Source organism: Loxodonta africana, chromosome 9, assembly GCF_030014295.1.
Source record: "Loxodonta africana isolate mLoxAfr1 chromosome 9, mLoxAfr1.hap2, whole genome shotgun sequence".
Taxonomy (NCBI): Eukaryota; Metazoa; Chordata; class Mammalia; order Proboscidea; family Elephantidae; genus Loxodonta; species Loxodonta africana.
In genome coordinates this window covers 106,968,431-106,989,676 of record NC_087350.1, presented here as the reverse complement: position 1 = coordinate 106,989,676, position 21,246 = coordinate 106,968,431, and positions in this window count along the sequence as shown.

Sequence of the window (21,246 nt, the reverse complement as noted above, 5' to 3'; positions counted from 1 at the left end):
CAATGCATATCAAGAAGCTTGAAAGGTGAGAGTCCAGATTATTCAAGCATTTCTAAGTAAGAAACTGCAAACAAAACAATTTAAAATTATTTTGGCCCTTTTATGAAAACATTTTTTTAAAAAAATATTCTCTGAAAGAAGAAAGGTCTCATTTTACTCCACAGTTCAGTATAGCATAGTGGTTACGAGCACGGTGCATAGCATCGGAGAGCTCCGAGGCAAAATTCTACCTGTAACATTTAGCAAAATTAATCAGTATCTCTCAATTGCAATTTCCTCATTTGTAAAATAGAGACAAAAATCTTCACCTACCTTTTTGAGCTGTTGTCAGTATGTGTTAAATAACAGAATATACTTAAAGGACATAGCATAGTGGCTATTCAAGGAATATATGCATTGAATATTAGCTAAAAATGGGTATCAGGCTTTTCCTGGGATGATGGAAAGGTTCTGGAATTGGAGACTGGTGATGGTTGCACATTCTTGTGAATATACTAAAAACCACTGGATTGTACAGTTTAGTGAGTTTTATTTTATTTAAAATTTTATGTTATGTAAATTATTTCAATAAAAAAGCAAGATAAACTTTAACTTTTTATTTATTATAATACACATTAGTAAATGCACAAGAATTTGAACATAGAATGTAGGTATTTTTTTTTTTATGTTTTAAAATAGCATGACACCAAATCTGAAAAAAAACAAACATTTTGGCAGAGTAACAGAGTAACAGCTAGCATAGATTTAATTTACCTCAGTTATACCTGAAATAATAATGGGGAGGTGGGTTGTAACAGGAAGGGTGAGAAAAACAAAGCAATAAAAGACAATGGCATCAATTGGGTTAAAAAAAAAAAAAAAAGCCATGATTTCATGATTTAGGTGCATAACTATATCCAAATATGGTTGAAAAAATAAGGTTTAACATCCAATCCCAGTGAGTCACTACTATGAAGGTAGGAGCTAGAAAGTTAATAATGGAATCATCCTAACTATTTGGAATTCGGACTTTTCCTGGCCAAATTCTGATTTCACCACATATGTTAGATGAACTACCTTAGATAAGGAAGATAGGTTCAGTGCACCTCATTTTTTTGATTGGTCAAAGGGATGAATTGCAGGCTCATGAGATGTGTTTGGTAAACCCTAATTCTTTTCCCTTCCCTCTTCTGTAATGCCTTTGATGTTGACTGCACCCATATTTTCAATTCAGATCTGAACACTTTATATTGTAATGGTCTATCTTCCTAACCGTTCTATGAGCAACATGAAGACAGAGCTTGGTATTCACATTCTTATACTGTTGTTGATGGTGTTGTTAGGTGTCATCGATGTGGTTCTGACTCATAGCGTCCCTATGCACAACAGAACAAAACACTCCCCAGTCCTGCACCATTCTCATAATTGTTGTTATGCATAAGTAGTTGTTTGGGCCACTGTGTCAATCCATCTCCCTGATGGTCTCCCTCTTTTTTGCTGACCTTCTACTTTACCAAGCATGATGTCCTCCAGGGACTGATCCCTCCTGATAATATGCCCAAAGTATGTGACATGCAGTCTCACCATCCTTGATTCTAATGAACATTCTGGCTATACTTCTCCCAAGACAGATTTGTTCATTCTTTTGACAGTCCATGGTATATTCAGTGTTCTTCACCAACACCACATTTCAAAGGCATCAATTTTTTTTTTTTCGTCTTCTTTATTCATTGTCCAGCTTTGCATGCATATGAGGCAATTGAAAACACTACAGCTTAAGTCAGGTGCACTTTAGTCCTCAAAGTGACATTTTTGCTTTTTAACACTTTAAAGTGGTCTTTTGTAGCAGACATGCCTAATGCAATCTGTCACTTGATTTCTTGACTGCTGCTTCCATGGATATTGATTTTGGATCCAAGTAAAATGAAATCCTTGACTTCAATATCAATCCATATAAGAAGATTCAACAAAAGTAAAGTCATTAGAAACAAATAACAATTTCTTCCTTCCTTCTTTTCTTCCTTTGTTTCTTTCTTTTTTTCCTGAAATAGGGTAACTGTCCAGAAAAATATGCTGTCTCATTTTCTGTTTCTGACATTAGAAACTGCTGCTGCAGGGTGATGCTATTCAGCTATATGCATCCCCTCCTAATGGAGTCAGCTTCGCTCTTCCATGAAGCATGCTGGGGATGAATTCAGGATGCACTCAGGCTAAGGTACAATGCTGGGAGTGGCATGACTGGGCCAGTGGCCAAGGCCGAGGAATACCTTAGCAACAGGAAGGAAAATATCTGGGCCTGGACGTGAAGTCCCTGTGAACACTGACTGCCCAAGGACGTGGGAGAAAAACAATGAGCCTTGGGCCCAGCTGGAATGGTATATAAACTTGTGCTCCTTGTCACGTGGTTGTGGAGCACTAAACTGGTCCAGACAACAACCTGGGCCATGGGCCTGTAAGTAAGCTTCCCAAATAAACCATATGTCATGATCACTGGTTCTGGAGTCTTTCTTCGGTTTCTTGGAGATGCAGCTCACCTTGGGTTCAGGTGCCTCTGGGTTGTTACTAAACAACTGCCATATATCGACATACCATTTTTATAATGGTTGGTGCATGTACAGCAGGGTACAGAAGAGCTTGATTTCTGAACAGGAAAAAAAATTCAATGATACGTGGTGAAAATGCATTGAACAGAAATTTAGAATTTATGGGAGTTATTCAGGTGCTATTATTAATTGGCTGCAGGGTTTGAGGGAATCCTTTAAGTTCTCTCTTTCATAAAATGGAAGTAATTATTTTTGTCTCCCTTGCAAGACTGGGATGTCCCAATAGTAAAACAGAAATTGTTTCACTGAGAAGAGTTAATTACTTTAATTGCTATATTTAAAACATATCCCTCTATTGACCAATTTAGTACTGAATTGTTCAGTACTAGAAATTGATTTTGAAATTGTTTTTAGGACACTTGCAAATAGTTTGAGTTATAAGTAGCAAATGGAAAATAGAACTTTCAAATGAGATTGTAAATCCTACTTCCTAAAGTAGAAGCTTAAAACATTTGTTCATTTTCATAGTATCAAAGTCTTAAAGCCTAAATGTTTTCAATTTTATTAAAAATGATTGTGCTTTGAAATTATCAACCATATGTGAATTAGAAGACAGAAAATATTTAGCAAAATAATTATTTTTAGAATAACTGATTTAGAAACTCTTTAGGAATGACTAGAAAGCAGAGCCTTTTGTCATTAAGACTGCTACAGATCATGATTATAAATCGATAGACACTTCATAAAAGAAAATATTCATTTTCTGCCTTCCTAGAGGAGCAGGGAAGGCATCAAGGGAAGGCTATTTAAAAGTAGCATGATCACAGCCATCTAAGACACATCTACTGGTCTCATCCAGTCCAAAGCAAAAGAGAATGAAGAAAACCAAAGACACAAGGGAAGTGTTAGTCCAAAGAAGGGCTAATGGACCACCAATACCACAGCTTCCACCAGCCTGAGCTCAGAACAACTAGATGGTGCCCAGCACCACCACTGACCACTCAGACAGAGATCACAATAGAGGGGACTAGGCTAAGTAGGAGAAAAACGTATATCGAAATTCAAATTCACAAAAAAAGACCAGACTTGCTGATCTGACCAAGACTATGGCCCACAGACACCCTTTTAACTCAGAACTGATTGCGTTCCGAAGTTCACCCTTCCACCAAAGATTAGACAGGTGCATAAAACAAACAATAACACCCATGAGGAATGTGCTTCTCAGTTCAATCACGTGTATGAGACCAAATGAGCAACACCTACTGAAAAACAAAGACAAGAATACAGGGAGGGACAGGAAAACAAGATGAACAGAAATGGCAAACCTGGGGTAGAGAAGGGGAGAGTGTTTGACACATGGTGGGGATTGCAACCTATGTCACAAAACAATCTGTGCACAAACTGCTGAATGAGAAATTAATTGGTTCTGTTAAGTTTCACCTAAAGCGCGCACACACACACACAAAATTTGTGTCATCGTTATAAGTTCGAAAGTTGATTAGTAGAGGCTATTCTTTTTATCCCCCTGGAACTTATTAACTGATGCTTTAAAAGTCCATTCCTTATGACGTTGGCATCAGAGTTGTATTATAGTATAAAGTTTATACGAGTATCAATAACCTAGGGTCTATAATGAGATTGTGCCTTTTGGCCTATATCTGATTCTTGTTCAGCGTCAAAGGCCAAGTTAATGCCAATTAAAGGAACGAACCATCTGATGCATGTTCTGCCAGAGTTCCTTACAAAGTGAGAAAGAAGGTGACAATGGAGGACAAAGAAGAAGCCACACCTAATCCCACCCATGCCTCATGGAAAACACTGACCTAAGAAACACTGGCTGGCTTGCTTTTCGAAATAAAATGTCAATGTGAATACATAACTGCTAGTCTGTTTTCATTATTGCCTGGTTGCTTTTAAGTATTTCCCAATGTAGCTTTTGAATTCAGAAAAGGTAAACAAGCATCCCTATCTGACAGGAATTGTGGACCCATGTATTAAATATAGAACACCCGCATCAGTTCTCTCAAGGCATCACTAAGTGGTTTTCTGCTAAGAAAATATTGCAACTGGTTTAAGTCATATAATACTATTTTCAATGATAACTGTAATCAGTGATTTAGAAAGAAGTGCAATTTGTCAAAAGGTGTCAAATTGCATACATTTTAAAATTTATTTAAAAATACATTTCTAAAGCTTCCAGAATGTTTGGATTGGCTGATTTGGGTTCAAAGACTTTATTTTCCCATTTACCCTATTTTTAAAATTTCCCTTCTTTCCTTATATATTAATATTCTCAGTAAATTCCAGCCCCTAAGAGATCTATTACTGTGATTTTAATAATGTGAAATTTCTCACAAGGCACAGCGGCGTTGAATGTTGAGAGAATGAGGTCTTTTACATAAAGTCAACGTGATTTTCCCCATTCATAGAGCCACTCTGAGATAAGGTACTGAAAATCAATTTCATGCCATGTTCTATCCTAAACAATCATTTATGTCTTAGACTAATCCATCTAAATGGCCACAGCAGAAGTGAAATCATTAGAAACAAATACGTGAGTTTTGTTTTGTTTTTTGCGGGGCAGGGTAACTTTCCAGAGAAATGCATTATCTCGTTTCCCTTTTCTGAGGTTAATCATTGCTGTCATATGGAGACATACCATATCTATAATCAAGTTTGGTTTATGTAAAACAAGTGGCTGCTGAGCTTGACTTCTCCATAGGAATTGCAGTGAAATTAAAACAATGGCTCTCATGGCAAAAAACTGCTGTGATGACAGTCAGCTAATTTTCCAGGCCCGAGAATTTCAAAAAATGTTTTGACAACCAACAGTGAAAAGCTTTCATCCTTATTTCAATCTTACACTAAGCGCCAGGGTTTTATGCATTTATAATCATGGGCTTCTTCAAATGCAAGAATATTAGCATGACTGATTTGTTTTCCATTATCACATAAAGGTTCCTTATACTTTATAGTGTCCGATACACTGGTTTAAGATGCATTACAACAATAACAAACTTCTAAGCAGAGTATTACAAGCCTTAATGTGTTAGCATAGAAATCTGAAGAAAACAGACACAGGTGAGATATTCTGTTGTTTTGCTGATTCTCAACAAAATCTTGTATGAAGTCTCATGCTGACACTTCAAATAGTGCAGGAATACTCTCACTTTAATCAATTTAACTTGATACAGTCTCTCTTGATATAGTGTTTTGATAGAGTCTCAAAACACAGCGAAATACAAGGTAAACGTGCCCAATATCCCGTATATGGAGCATAACACATTATTTCAGTGTTTTTTCCTAGAGTCTATCAATGTTTGTCAGGACCCGTAATTGTGCAGTGTGTTACATTAGAACCCATGAATGCACTATCCACATCATACCCAGACTTCACCTCTGATATTGACAATGCCACGTTAGGAAACATACATCAGCCAAGCTGACACAAATACAGTCTTACTTCTTCTCATACTCACTGAGGGCATTTCAATACAGAAAACAAGCAAGGGACGCCTTCCCTACATACCATGTCATATGGATGACAAATATGATATCTGAACAAAAATGAAGACTGAGCGTGCATGCATTCACTTTATTAACCTAATGCATAAAACACTTCAGTCTTAATCTGGAACATTTTAAAACAAAATTTACAGTTACTATAGATTACATGGTAATTAGCAGTAATTAATCAGCCTTTGACATGAAATCCCCTAAATGACATTATTTCCATACAACCAAGTATGTTCTCATGTGTTAATGAATATATGGAGACCATGAGAGGTGCAAACATTAATGTACTCAGCTGGCTACTAAACAAAAGTTCAGAGGTTTGAGTCCATCAAGAGGTGCCTAGAAAGAAAGGCCTGGTGATCTATTTTCAAAAAATCAGCCATTGAAAATACTGAGACACATAGCGCCACCATGAGTCAGAGTCAACTTCATGGCAGCTGTTTTTTTATTTCATAGTGGTAGAATGTATATGTGTGATTTTTATTTGTCATTATCCCCATCCACACACACTTTTGACCCTCAAATATATTAAATCCCAAAGGTCATATAAGCTTTTCTTACCCAATAGCCAGTGGTTCTCTTGCCCATGTGCCCAGTCTCTGTGCTTAGTGCTGACACTCCTGGGGTCACCCACATATTGCCTTCTTGTATGTTTGTTTGCTTCCTTCCACCTTATAGTCAGACCTAGGGGACCTATAACTGCAATGGGATTTACAGAGAGCTTACAGAAGTAGAGCTGTGGATTGACCATTCCAATCACTTGACAGCATAAATACCATCTTAAATGGTGGAGGAAAAGTCATATAGGTAAAAATGTTATTTCTTTTATGCTATAATACTGGAAACTTATGGGTACTAGTCAAAATTACAGGTCAACAGGAGGAGTTACTAAAGTATAGATTGATGTGTAGGCTATCTGACAATTCTATTTCATATCTCTCTTTTTTATTGAATCCAATAAACAACCAAAGTGATGAGAAACATTTCCCATACATCATCCTTTTTCTTTATTTGGTTGGCAGAGCTTTTCACAAAAGGTACTTCTTGTCCTGCTTTGGCATGCATTCTCACAGCTTACCAGAACAGGTAGAGATTTCTTCCTGTGTCTTACCTTCCTCAGACTTGCAGACTGAAACAGCGGAAAGCATTTTGGTTGTAAAAGAAAGATACTGGTCAGCTTAAGTAGCTTTGCCAGTTAGAACAGTTTTTATGTTCTAAATTCAAGCCCTGGGAATGTCCAACAGCAGAGATATTCTCCCAACTTTATGGGCGTAGAAACCGCACATTAAAAAAAATGAATGACATGTACGAAGGGATCAGCCAGTATGCTGCAGCACTGGGGTTTGAAAGCTGAACTCTGATCACATAGTTAAAGATCAATGCCTCTTCTGCTTCATCATTTCAGCTCCCAGTGGACAGCATCTTACTCATTTTTGCAGGTTAAAAAATGGAGTCAAGATGTCAAATGAGATTCCTTAGACAGCAGAATTTCTTTCAATGTGATCATCTATTGGAACACTTAACTACATTCAGTTCTGTGAATATATGCTATCAATGCCATAATTTCTTTAATATATGCCTTTGTTTTTGATCCAAAATGACATTTCGAAAGGCAGCATAAGTGTATTTGCCAAGGGGATGGGATTCAAAAAATACAGAGCCTGGAGGAAGCTCAGCTTCCTGCCTCTGCTAGATACATTTGTACAGGGCACAATCTGGACAGCCATAGAGGTGTCCTTGGGCACGGTGAGCTAACATAAGGTTGACAGGTTGAGCACCAAGCTTTAACCACGGGAGCATCACTTTCCACGGTAGTCCTCTTTCTTGCCTCCATTCCAGATCATATAGCCAGCTCCTGACTACAGGTGCTTTGCACAGATCCTATTACTCTTCTCTACGTGGTAAAGTTTAATGTCCAAAGCAACCACATGGAAATAAAAACTAATTTTATATCGGAAAACTTATTGTGCAATGGTAAAATGACCTCAAATGCACTCAGTAAAAATTACATAAAAACTAATTCCTAGCTACAGCTGCAGTGTATTAGAAAAAGCATGTAACAGGTGTATACAACTGCAAATCCACTCTGGGGCTAGTGCTGAGTGACATGGTTTTAGGAGCCATAAGAGACAGCATCAGAAACATACATATAAAGAGGGTCTGCCCGTGCCCTCACTACAAAGAAAGGAGCTCATGTATCACTAAGCTGGCCATACACATGCTATGTTTTATCAACCCCACCACCTCATTGCCATCCAATCGATTCAGACTCATTGTGACCCTATAGGACAGAGTAGAACTGCCCCATAGAGCTTCCAAGCAGCGCCTGGTGGAGTGGAACTGCCAACCTTTTGGTTAGCAGCATAGCTCTTAACCACTGCGCCACCAGTGTTCCCAATACACATGCTATATTTTATAAACTATGTTTTATAGATATGCTAAAAAAAAAAGGCACCTTTGTACTTTACGTCTTAGTGTTAATTAATCACAGATTTATTGTTTTATCTATTCAGTGTTGATAAACACAGGTACATGCATCAAATATGAATATTTTAAAGGAAGTTAAATCGCTTGTTTCATCCAGCCTACTGAGATGACAAGTTTGCTTTTTATGCCTTATAAAATCCTCCACTCACTCTTCCTCTCACTTTCACAACACTCACTATTTTATGGAACTCACTGGATCAAGCAATTTCATCTAAAATTTGCCATAGATCCTTCAATATATCTCCTAGCCTAGGGTGCTGAATTTGATGAAAAATTCCTTGTGTGCAGAAAATGAAAACAACTGGAAACAAAAATCAGATACACAATGCTTGAGATTATTGCTAGGAGGATGTCGATATAAAAAAACAGTGAGTTTATTATTAATAAAACAAATCCCTAGAATTAAAATTAATATCAATATTATTATTTTATTTATTAATCTTGGAAAGACCAATTGGTCCCAAGAGTTATCATCATTTGCTGGCTTTATGATCATAACTAGTTATACTAATAAAAAATTCACAAATAATAAAATGTTAAGAAAGCATTAATAAATTCTAAAACGTAAATACTATTTTGTTCTCAGGATTTTAGGTGCTCCCATAAATGTTTCCAATGAATGTGTAGGTGGCCTTATCAATACTAACAATGCTATTATTACTATCACCAACGTTATCATTCTTACAGCTATGAAGTTTCTACCAATGGTGAGACAAGTTGACCGATGTGCTAAACACACCTCACTGGCTTTGCAGTGAAAAGACAGAAACTTGTACTGGTTAAGACTTAAAGCAGGGTTAATCAGTCTTTGACCTGGTGTCGTAAGGGGCTAGCTATAAATTTTTAACTTAAAGGGAAGGTGGAGTACAACAGTACACTCACTTCTGGGAAATTCTGTTTATACCATGCTATTTTGTCTAACCAGTTCTGAAAAGGGCATTTATTTCTGGTTAGCCCCTTCTGAATATGATAAGGTTATTATTGTATGAGTTCTTAATTAATATGGAAGGAATAAAAAAGTCAAAGAAGCATATTAATTTACTTTGGCATATGCCCCCGGTTTACTCCAAAAGTGTTTCTTCTTCCTAATTGAGCAGAAATCAAAAAATCAATTTTATTAAAAAGGGTTTCCAAAATTATACTTATAAAATATAAGACAGAAAATACAATACTTTATTCTAGTCAAATTCCTGGATTAGAGAAACTACTCACAGAGTGATTTTTTTTTTTCCTAATAATTCACCCAAAATATTTCACATCTATGAGAATAGTAACGGGAGTCCCTGAGTGCTCATTAAATGCTTGATTACTAACGAAGAGGTTGGTGGTTCAAGTCCACCCTGAGGCACCGTGGAAGAGAGTCCTGTTGATATACTTCCGAAAGATCACAGCTATCGAAAACTCTAAGGAGCATAGTTCCACTCTGACACACATGGGGTCACCATGAGTCGGAATTGACTCAACGGCAACTGTTGTTTTTGACAGTAATTACACATTTATTTCTTCATTCATTCCGTCAACAGTCTTTTATCAAAATACTTTGTTAGATGCCAAAAAGAATAAGAGTAAGACCTGATGTCTAGAAGCCAATTAAACAACACATTGGAGTTCAATAACGTAAGTGCCTTAATAAAGGATTTTCTGAGGGAATGCACTGGCCTATAACAGCTAAGGAAAACAGAAAGGCTGAAGAGAAAGCACACGTCTTAGAATGGTTTTCAGTTTTTACTCACATAGCACTAATGCCTGCCCATGCTTTTTATTACTTTATATAGCATGTTATTTTTATTTTAAGTAAGTCTAGAATTGCTTCTTCATACATATCTCTACATTTCCTGACCATTACAATTTTCCTCCCGAAAATCTGGAGGCAGGGTGTACATTGATAGGATTATTGCCATTGGATTATGATGCTTACTCTAAGGGGGATATTATAATATTTATAAATATTTTAAGAGCATTATAGTGAGAAAAGCTTAAAAATGAATAAGTGAACAAAAATTCCATTTTACTATGGTTTAGTTAGCAAAAAAGAGTCACAAAAGTTCACCCCAAATATCTGGAGCAAAATGGAAACCACCCAAGTGCCTCATTAGAGAAAGGGAATTACACAATATAACCCCTTAAAGTCCTTTGTGGTTATATGGTTGTAGTTTTATCTTATGCATCATTCTAGGATACTCAAAGGGCTTATTGTACCACCATGACTCCTCTCCCCACAAAGGATTCTGATACATCTGTCCTTTCTCCTCCCATATGGACTCTGGAATCGTTGAGTTGTTAAGCCTTACATGGAGGATAGAGTCAGAACTGGGCCGGCCCCTTTCCCACAGTCACATCTCACTTTGTGGCTTTGGTGTTCTCAAGAAATCAGATAAATCAAAAATGGAATAACAGAATTTAATGGCTAGAAGAATTAAAAAAAAATATCTACCTTAACACCCTACATACATGCACATGGGAACACACGCTCAGTGGAGGTCTATAATTATAATAGATGTCACAAATTTTCTATGACAGTTATAAACCCCATGCAATATCAATTATGCAACTTATTATAGCAAAAAAAAATAAAATAACTTCAGTGGCATTGTCCTGCCATAGAAGTTTTGTGTATGTCATTTATTATAATTCAATTTGTATTCATATTTTCTCATGACAGCTCTCGTGTATTTCATTTAAAAGTTATTATTTTATAACAGTAAATGAAGACGCTCATAAGCCAGTTAAACTTGTCTATTTACCCAAAAATTCAATTTTTCTAAGTCAAAGATAATAAAATGGTCAAAATTACTTGTTAAAAATATTTTGAAATTCAACATGCAAGTGTGGTCATTCGAATTATTCTGAAAAATAATAGCTTCACACTGGGTTTTAGCTTATGATTTAGTTCCTGCCTTGGTCCTTGGTCTGATTCCCTGCCACCCTCCCAGACACTGCGTGTTCTAAACATACCCATTTCCTGGCAGCTACATCATGCTTGCTAACTCCTCTCAGTTCCTTTCCACAATCTAGACTTTATGAATATATTTTCCTCCCGTATCTGGCAAATTCCTCCTATCATCCTTTTAATCACAATTTAATCAATGCCTCCTTTGGAATATCTTTCCTGAGCCACTCTCTCCTCTGTGTTCCCAGGTACCACGTATATAACTTGAAAACAGCACGTTTTTGTGGATATTGATTCTCTTCTCCACTGGATACTGAAGATTTCTTAAGGATAGGGATATTTTGTTGTTGTTGTTGTTTTCCTAGTGCCTAGCAAAGTACTCTACACATTAGGCAGCCAACTAGTCTTGAGTGATTAATATTAATCAATGGGCCATATTTTGAAAACCACATTATAATGATCATGAAGTGAAAGTTAAAATCTCTTCTTGAAATATGCTGCTAATTACCTAATGCATTTTATTCTACTGCTTTGATGATCACTGCAACACAATTCTTAATTAGAACAGTTCAAAAAAAGCTAAATTGAGAGAGAAATACCCCTTCAGTGGAAATGTTGTACGGCAAGAAGTGCGCCCAGTTAGGAGGCAAGAAAACAGGGTTCTTACCTCTCTGCTTTTACCCACACTTTATTGGACTTTCCTGATCTGTAAAATGAAGGAGTTGAGTGAGACGACCTCTCAGGTTTCTGCAGCTCTGTATTCTAACAATTAGTGATTTGTTCATCTCTTGCTTCCTCCGCCAGCCTATATCTGGTCATTTTGGTCTTTTCTAAAACTTCTTGTTATTAAAAAGAGATCTGAATTACTAACACATTAGTTGGATAATTATCAGTTTATATGTGAGCTGCTGAAATGTCTGTTAATATTTTTATAGCATAACAGCACATCACTCACGGCCCTCATCTGACGGATGCACTGCCATTGTATGATGCCATCATTAAACACAGACTCCAGGGCTCCCTCCCCACAGCAGGGGAAGGGAACAAGGGGGGCGCTTGCACTCTATCTTAAATAATTTTGCCTGGAAAGGACACACATCACCTCCACTCACATTTTATTAGCCAAAGGTAGTCACATGACCACAAATTACTACGGGGTGTGAGTCCTCTGAAAGAGGAATCTTGGTCTACCATATACTCCTAAAAAGAAAAAAAATATATATATGTTCTTTTGTAACCTGCTCCCCCTTCCACCTCATTTGTCCATATTATTCCACGGTATTAAATACGCTTCTATAGTGTTTCCAGTTGTTTTTGAAATTCAACCTTATGAACACACCACAAATATTCTAATGAACTTTTTCCTCTCCCAACACTCTATACATAATATTAGGTTGGTTCCTACTTTTCAGTAATATAATAGAATGCTGTAGGGACTCCTTGAAGTCAAATTGGGATGTCAAAGATAATTCTCATTTTATATTCTTTTGATCAATACTGTTAATTTCGCCTCATGAAAGTGTACCAGCTTAATAATTTATCTACCACACTGAAGTTTATAGCGTATCTACTATATATGAGCCATCACCGATCTGTCAATTTGTCATATTGTGGTAGCTTGAATGTTATGATGCTGGAAGCTACGCTATCAGTATTTCAAATACCAGCACAATCACCCATGGTGGACATGTTTCAGCGGAGTTTAAAGACTAAGGCAAGCTAGGAAGAAATGTCTAGTGATCTACTTTCAAAAATTATCCAGTGAAAACCTTATGGATCACACCCGAACATTGTCTGGCTCCCTTGCTGACACACCATCAGGGGAGATCAATCTCTAGATTTGGGCATCATGTTTGGTGATATAGAGGGCTAGCAAGGGTGAGGCAGACCCTCAGTGATATGGATTGGTACAATAAACACAATGGTTGATTGTATATGCTCAATGTTGCAGAACCGGGCAATGTTTCATTCTTTTGTACATAAGGTCACTATGAGTTGGAGTCAACTCAACAGTAACTATGCATGTATGTATGTATGTATGCATCTGTGTGTGTGTATCTATCATCTCTCTATCATCTCTCTATCATCTATCATCTCTCTATCTCTCTCTATCTATCTCTCTCTCTGTCTCTCTCTATCTCTCTACTATACATACAAGGTCAGTCTGGAGGTTGTGAGCCCAAGGCAGAATATGGTGGGTTCAACAATTAGAGAAAAGAGACGAGACTTATACTGACACAATGAAATGAACAATTTACTAAGCTGTGAATGTGATATGGAAAGTATAAAAAAAAAAAAAAAGTAAATATTATCTAAGTCTTAAATAATAGGTATGCTTTCCACAGATATTTTGAGTTTAACAGTACAACCCAGATGAAGAAAATAAAATGATCAGAAGGATAGTGGTTAAGGAAGTTTTAGGTATATTTAAAGGAGAATAATTTGACTTCTTGGAGTAGAACTAAAGTTTTTGTTTGTTTGCTTTTATAAATAGTAGGAAATAAGCAGGAAGAAAAGTGCCAGGACAGAATATAGAGGAATTTTAATATCAGTTATAAGATATACAATGCCTACGTAGCCCACGGAGCCCTGGTGGTGCACTGGTTAAGAGCTTGGCTGTTAAGCAAAAGGTTGGCAGTTCAAATCCACCAGCCACTCCTTGGAAACCCTAAGGGGCAGTTGTACACTATCCTATAGGGTCATTATGAGTTGGAATCGACTTGACAGCAATTTTTTTAAAAAAATTTTTATTGTGCTTTAAGTGAAAGTTTACAAATCAAGTCAGTCTCTCACACAAAAACTCATATACACCTTGCTACACACTCCCAATTACTCTCCCCCTAATGAGACAGCCTGCGCTCTCCCTCCACTCTCTCTTTTCGTGTCCCCTTTGCCAGCTTCTAACCCCCTCCACCCTCTCATCTCCCCTCCAGGCAGGGGATGCCAACATAGTCTCAAGTGTCCACCTGATCCAAGAAACTCACTCCTCACCAGCATCCCTCTCCAACCCATTGTCCAGTCCAATCCACGTCTGAGGAATTGGCTTCGGGAATGGTTCCTGTCCTGGGCCAACAGAAGGTCTGGGGGCCATGACCACTGGGGTCCCTCTAGTCTCAGTCAGACCATTAAGTCTGGTCTTATGAGAATTTGGGGTCTGCATCCCACTGCTCTCCTGCTCCCTCAGAGGTTCTCTGTTGTGTTCCCTGTCAGGGCAGTCATTGGTTATAGCCAGGCACCATCTAGTTCTTCTGGTCTCAGGATGATGTAGTCTCTGGTTCATGTGGCCCTTTCTGTCTCTGGGGCTCGTAATGCCTTGTGTCCTTGGTGTTCTTCATTCTCCTTTGATCCAGGTGGGTTGAGACCAATTGATGCTTTTTAGATGGCTGCTTGCTAGAGTTTAAGACCCCAGACGCTACTCTTCAAAGTGGGATGCAGAATGTTTTCTTTTAATATTTTTTATTGTGCTTTAAGTGAAAGTTTATAAATCAAGTCAGTCTCTCACATGTAAACTTATATACACCTTACTACATACTCCCATTTACTCTCCCCCTAATGAGTCAGCCCACTCTCTCCTTCCAGTCTCTCCTTTCGTGACCACTTAGCCAGTTTCTAACCCCCTCTACCCTCCCATGTCCCCTCTAGACAGGAGATGCCAACATAGTCTCAAGTGTCCACCTGATACAAGTAGCTCACTCCTCATCAGCATCTCTCTCCAACCCATTGTCCAGTCCAATCCATGTCTGATGGGTTGTCTTCTGGAATGGTTCCTGTCCTGGGCCAACAGAAGGTTTGGGAATACGACTGCCGGGATTCTTCTAGTCTCAGTTAGACCATTAAGTCTGGTCTTTTTATGAGAATTTGGGGTCTGCACCCCACTGTTCTCCTGCTCCCTCAGGGGTTCTCTGTTGTGTTCCCTGTCAGGGCAGTCATCGGTTGTGGCTGGGCACCATCTAGTTCTTCTGGTCTCAGGATGATGTAAGTCTCTAGTTCATGTGGCCCTTTCTGTCTCTTGGGCTCATAATTATCTTCTGACCTTGGTGTTTTTCATTCTCCTTTGATCCAGGTGAGTTGAGACCAATTGATGCATCTTAGATGGCCGCTTGTTAGCATTTAAGACCCCAGACGCCACACTTCAAAGTGGGGTACAGAATGTTTTCATAATAGAATTTATTTTGCCAATTGACTTAGATGTCCCCTGAAGCCATAGTCCCCAAACCCCCACCCTTGCTCCGCTGACCTTCGAAGCATTCAGTTTATTCAGGAAACTTCTTTGCTTTTGGTCCAGTCCAGTTGAGCTGAACTTTCCTGTACTGAGTGTTGTCCTTCCCTTCACCTGAAGTAGTTCTTATCTACTATTTAGTAAATAACCCTCTCCCACCCTCCCTCCCTCCCCCTTCTCATAACCACAAAAGAATGTGTTCTTCTCAGTTTAAACTATTTCTCAAGATCTTATAATAGTGCTCTTATACAATATTTGTCCTTTTGCATCTGACTAATTTCACTCAGCATAATGCCTTCCAGGTTCCTCCATGGTATGAAATGTTTCACAGATTCATCACTGTTCTTTATCGATGCGTAGTATTACATCGTGTGAATATACCATAATTTATTTATCCTATCATCTGTTGATGGACACCTTGGTTGCTTCCATCTTTTTGCTATTGTAAACAGTGCTGCAATAAACATGGGTGTGCATATATCTGTTCGTGTAAAGGCTCTTATTTCTCTAGGATATATTCCGAGGAGTGGGATTTCTGGGTTGTATGGTAGTTCTATTTCTAACTTTTTAAAGAAACACCAGATAGATTTCCAAAGTGGTTATAACCATTTTAATAGTCTACAGAAACTGTTAGTGATGGCACGCAGAAAGGAAAGGGAGAGTGGAAGCTACAACAAAAGTTTGGAAGTGATCTCACAAGGAACAGAATTTTAATAGTGAGGTTGGAAGAGAAGGAAAAAATGCAAGAGCCACTGTGAAGGGCAAGCTCTTAACTGACTGAATGCGGGGATGAAAAATAAACCAAAGGTGACATTATGGGGTTGAGCATGAGAAACTAGAAAATGTTCAGAGCATTAACTCAAATATAACTTAGGAGAAAGTCTGGATTTTAGTGAAGGGCATATAAATATACTTTTAAAACTTTACGATTCATTGAATAATAGAACTGACAACAGCCTTGTCAGATGCAAATAGAAAGGAAATACTAGTCAGAGATGGAGATACATGCTTGTAATTAAATCACTTAGATGTGAGGGATAAGTTTGCATAAACGGATGAGATCTCTAAGGAAAAAAATTATACAAGTGTAACAGACTGGAGGATGGGAGGAAAAGGAGGAGCCACCAACAGCGGGAAATAGTCAAATCGGAATGTGAAGGATGTCTTAGTCAAAGATCCTGCTCTTTGGTTTTAGTGTTTATTTTCACATTGGCTATTTCCTGTGGTAGACAAATATGTTATAAAAGGAATAATGGATTTGTCAGTAGAAGGACCAGAGCTTATTAACTGTCAATTATTGGTTGTGTGAGCATTGGCAAATTTAGGACTCTTAACCAGTCTCCTCGCCTATCTCACATTAATGATAACGTGTTGTTACAGCTCTGTGATTCTAACAATTGATGATTTGCCTATCTCTTGCTCCCTCTGCCAGCTGGTATTGGATGGATTTGCTATTTTCTAAAACTTCATGTTGTTAATGTCAAAATAGACCTGAACTTCACGTTTGTTGTGGAGATACATGACATAACGCACATAATAGTACGTGGCACGATTCCTACAAAATAAGTGTTCAAGAAATATCAGTTGAATCCAGGTTCATTAATTTTTAGTGGTTTTATCTCCACAGCATCTGTTAAAATGACTTCTCTGTTCTCACTAAAAATGTTGGGTATTCAATGCTGGAGAAATATACCCACTGGAACTGGATGTCAACTGCAATATGATTCAACCCACTGCTCATCCGGGTTGTCCCTTGAAAATATTTTCTCAATGACCTAAAGGTATTGTCCTTAGTTCAACCTACCAACAATGATTAGCCTTTATATATGGCACTATTAGCAATTTCCTTAGTGTGTTAGATATTGGTCATCAAATATGTATGGTTCTCCTGCTTTGGGGCAAACAATAGGATTACACTTTTTGGCTCCCTTGTAGCTGAGAGAAGTTATGTAACTAGTTCAGGACAGAATGTTGCAAGGAAAAAAAAAAAATGATATCTGTGGGTGTTCAATCAGCTCGTTCTTAACAGTGAAACTGACCTGAGTTGGGCATATACCTTGAGCAAGAAATAAACCTTGTTGTAAATGGATAAGTGGTTGAGTTTTTTGTTACTGCAGTAGAACTTAGTCTTTCCTAATATATTCAACCTACTGGTGGGAGAGTCTTTTCCAGATTTACTAGCTTAAAAACCTCAGCATCTCCAATATCACCAGGATAAGCACAGCATTTGTACTTTGAGGATTTCAAGATGACCGAGGGTTATAATGGACTCTGCTATATTAGAAATTCAGGGTCCATTTCTGATATAGCAGGGTCCATTATAATCCTGGGTAATGGACCCTGCTATATCAGAAAAGAAACCCTGGTGGCGTAGTGGTTAAGTGGTATGGCTGCTAACCAAAAGGTCGGCAGTTTGAATCCGCCAGGCGCTCCTTGGAAACTCTATGGGGCAGTTCTACTCTGCCCTATAGGGTTGCTATGAGTTGGAATTGACTTGACAGCAGCGGGTTTGGTTTGGTTCTGGTATCTCAGAAAACAAATAGTATAAAAATAATTAAAGGGAGAACATAAACATGGTGCTATGCTCTTTAAGGTATCAGCAAAGCTGATGTCTTAAGAAATTAAACAAAACAAACAAAACAAAACCATTGCTGTCAAGTCGATTCCAACTCATAGCTACCCTATAGGACATAGTAGAACTACACCATAGGGTTTCCAAGGAGTGCCTAGTGGATTCAAACCATGGATCTTGTGGTTAGCAGCCGAACTTTTAACCATCATGCCACCAGGGTTTCCAAGAAATTAAACAGGAAGCTAAAAAGAAATTTTATTCAAGCAAATTCATTCTGTTACTTCATTTTGATTTCTTGCTTCTTGAACATTATGTTACTGAGAGACTATGATATTCTCTCATTGTGATACTGGAGGGAAGGATGACTGGTGAAAAAGCAAACGAGATGAATTTACAGTAAATAAGGATACAACTGATGTCAAATTGGCTCGCTAATGGATATTTTTAGGAGCCAAATAATTTTTCCCAATAAAACTTCTCAAGCTGTTAGGTGTAAGAAATAAAGTCACATGTATTAATGTAATTACCAAATTCCACTGCATTCAATAGACATCCTATCAGGTACCTAATATACTAATTGAATTCCTTCTGAAAATAAGTCTTGACCAAGTATGAAAAATATAAACCAGGGAAAATATAAATAAAATATTTTTACTTCAGCAACCTTATTTTAGATTTTCTAATTGGGATGCTGACTAGCTAACTATTATTATGGCCATCTTCTTTGACCGCAGTCATATTTAAATAGATGTATTTACCGCAATTACTGGTTCCTGACAATGGAAGAGGTGTCCGATAGTACTTTCATGGCAGTGTTACAAGCAGTTGATAAAGCCAGTCCTCTAGGGTCCAATTTTCTGAAACTCATGGGGAAAAATTGGAGCTGGAAAATGAACTACCTGGTTATATATTTTTTTCATTGTTGCAAGGAGACTATTTTCAAGAATGATTGTGACAGAAATAAAAAGACAAGGACAAGCAGCCCCAAACTGTCAAAATCCTAGCATTTTTACAGCTGCTTTTCTGATATATGCCAATGCCTTATGCCAAAAAAAAAAAAAATTTTTTTTTTTTTCTTTTCTCAAAGGTGACGTTAACATATCTGGTGCATTTGGTAAGGAATAATGTAAATGGTGTTTTTTGTTTGTTTTCATTTTGAAAGACAGGCCATGTTTCCCCATAGAAGGGTCAGGACATCCTGTCATAGACTTTAAGTACTTACTGACCCAAAATTAAAAAGCACACAGAGACAACTCCTTCATCTACAGCATTAAGGCCAACTATTAAATATCACCTATATTTCAGGCTCTGTACTCTAGCTGTACAGAAGTTAGGATGTTACTTCTCACAACCAGACTGCGAGGCTGAGATTATTATTGTCATTCAGTGACGAGAAGACTGTATCTTGGAGAGGCTCACTCCTTTGTTCAATAATGGATGACTATGACATGGTGATGCAGGGCTTTTACCTCTGGCTCACACTGACTCTGAAATGTATGTGCTCTCCATTCTAGCCCAGCTGATTGCCTTCACACCCCTCAACATATTAACAAATAGGAGGGTGAGTCCAAGAAAGAAAGAAAAAAATCTGAAAAAAAAACAAGATGAGAAAAGAAGGAAAAACATGCCTGTTTCAGATTTTTTTTTTTAATGGTGGGAAATGCGGGAGGGGGCGTTCGATGAACAATTTTGTCTCAATTTTCCAACTAATCATGATCAATCAGAGGTTAGCCCTTGCCAAAAGAAAGTCTACCAAATGGGAGTTTTGGCTGGTTCATCAGTAAACTGTTAGCAAAAATTAATGTGGGAAAGTCACTTAATACAGAAATAACTCCTGGCTAATTTAGAGAAAAAGTAGCCAGAAGGTATTGACTGCCTGCTTTCTCTAAAAATATGAAGTGGAGTTTTATTATGAAAGCATAGTTTTATGATGTTTTGTGGGGTTGACCTTTCATCCGGCTAAAGCTTACCCAGAATGTTAGCGAAAGCTTTTAAACAGACAGTCATGAGCTGGACTGCTATTCATTTTGTATTTGATAAATGAGAATTTTTGATTTGGGCATAAAATGTTATTCTGGAACAGGAGAGATTCCACACACGGGAGAATCTGATTTACTTCCTGTATGCCCTCAGGCATGATGCTTGAGTGTCTGTACTCCTCTAACTTATCTGTAAAATGGACAGAATACAAGTTTTAAGCTTTGTATGTGTGTATGTTCATACGTGTGTGCGTATGTAAAATTAGATAATAAATGCAGTGGCATTTTGTAAACAATACTATGATACAAGTAAAAGTAGTGATTATAATCTGTGTGCTTCTAGTTTGTTCTCTTATACTTTTTTATTGTAACAGTTAGTGTTCATTCCAGGGACTACTGTGAATCTTTTTCCTCTTCAATCACTCTTTCCTTAGGTGTCATGTGACAATTGAAGGAGGAGGATTTCTACTTTTTCCCTCTAAATTTGTTATAATAGAAAGATCATGGATTTTAGAATCAAAAAGATCTGAGAGTAAATGTCTACCTTTACACTTCCTAGCTGTGTGATCATGGACAAGCCACTTAGCCTCTCTGAGCTCATTTCTCATTGATAAACTGGAAGCATTAAGCAATCAGGAAGATCTCGCACGTAAAAAGAATGGCATACTCAAATTCACTTCACTATCTTTCCTTTCATGTCTGCCAGCTTTGCTTTTCAGCTCTCCATCCAGCAGATGTTCCTGCTCCTGTGTAATTTTGATATACAGGTCTGATTGGCAGTTGTGATTTAAACAACTGTGATCCAACAACGAGGTGGAAAAGGCGATGAATATACAGGTACTCCTGAAGGGGAAAAGCATGCCAGATTACCCTTTTGTCCTAAATGCTCTTTGGGGTTTCTGGAATTGACAAACCAGTTCTCTTTATATAATAGCCAGCTGTGAGGGTATGGAGCCAGAAACAGAATAGTCAGGTAAACAACAGGTCACAGGTAAGTTACCGGGTTGACTTGGAGGATTTACTTGGCAAAGCAGCCTAATTTCTTATTATCTTGTCCATGG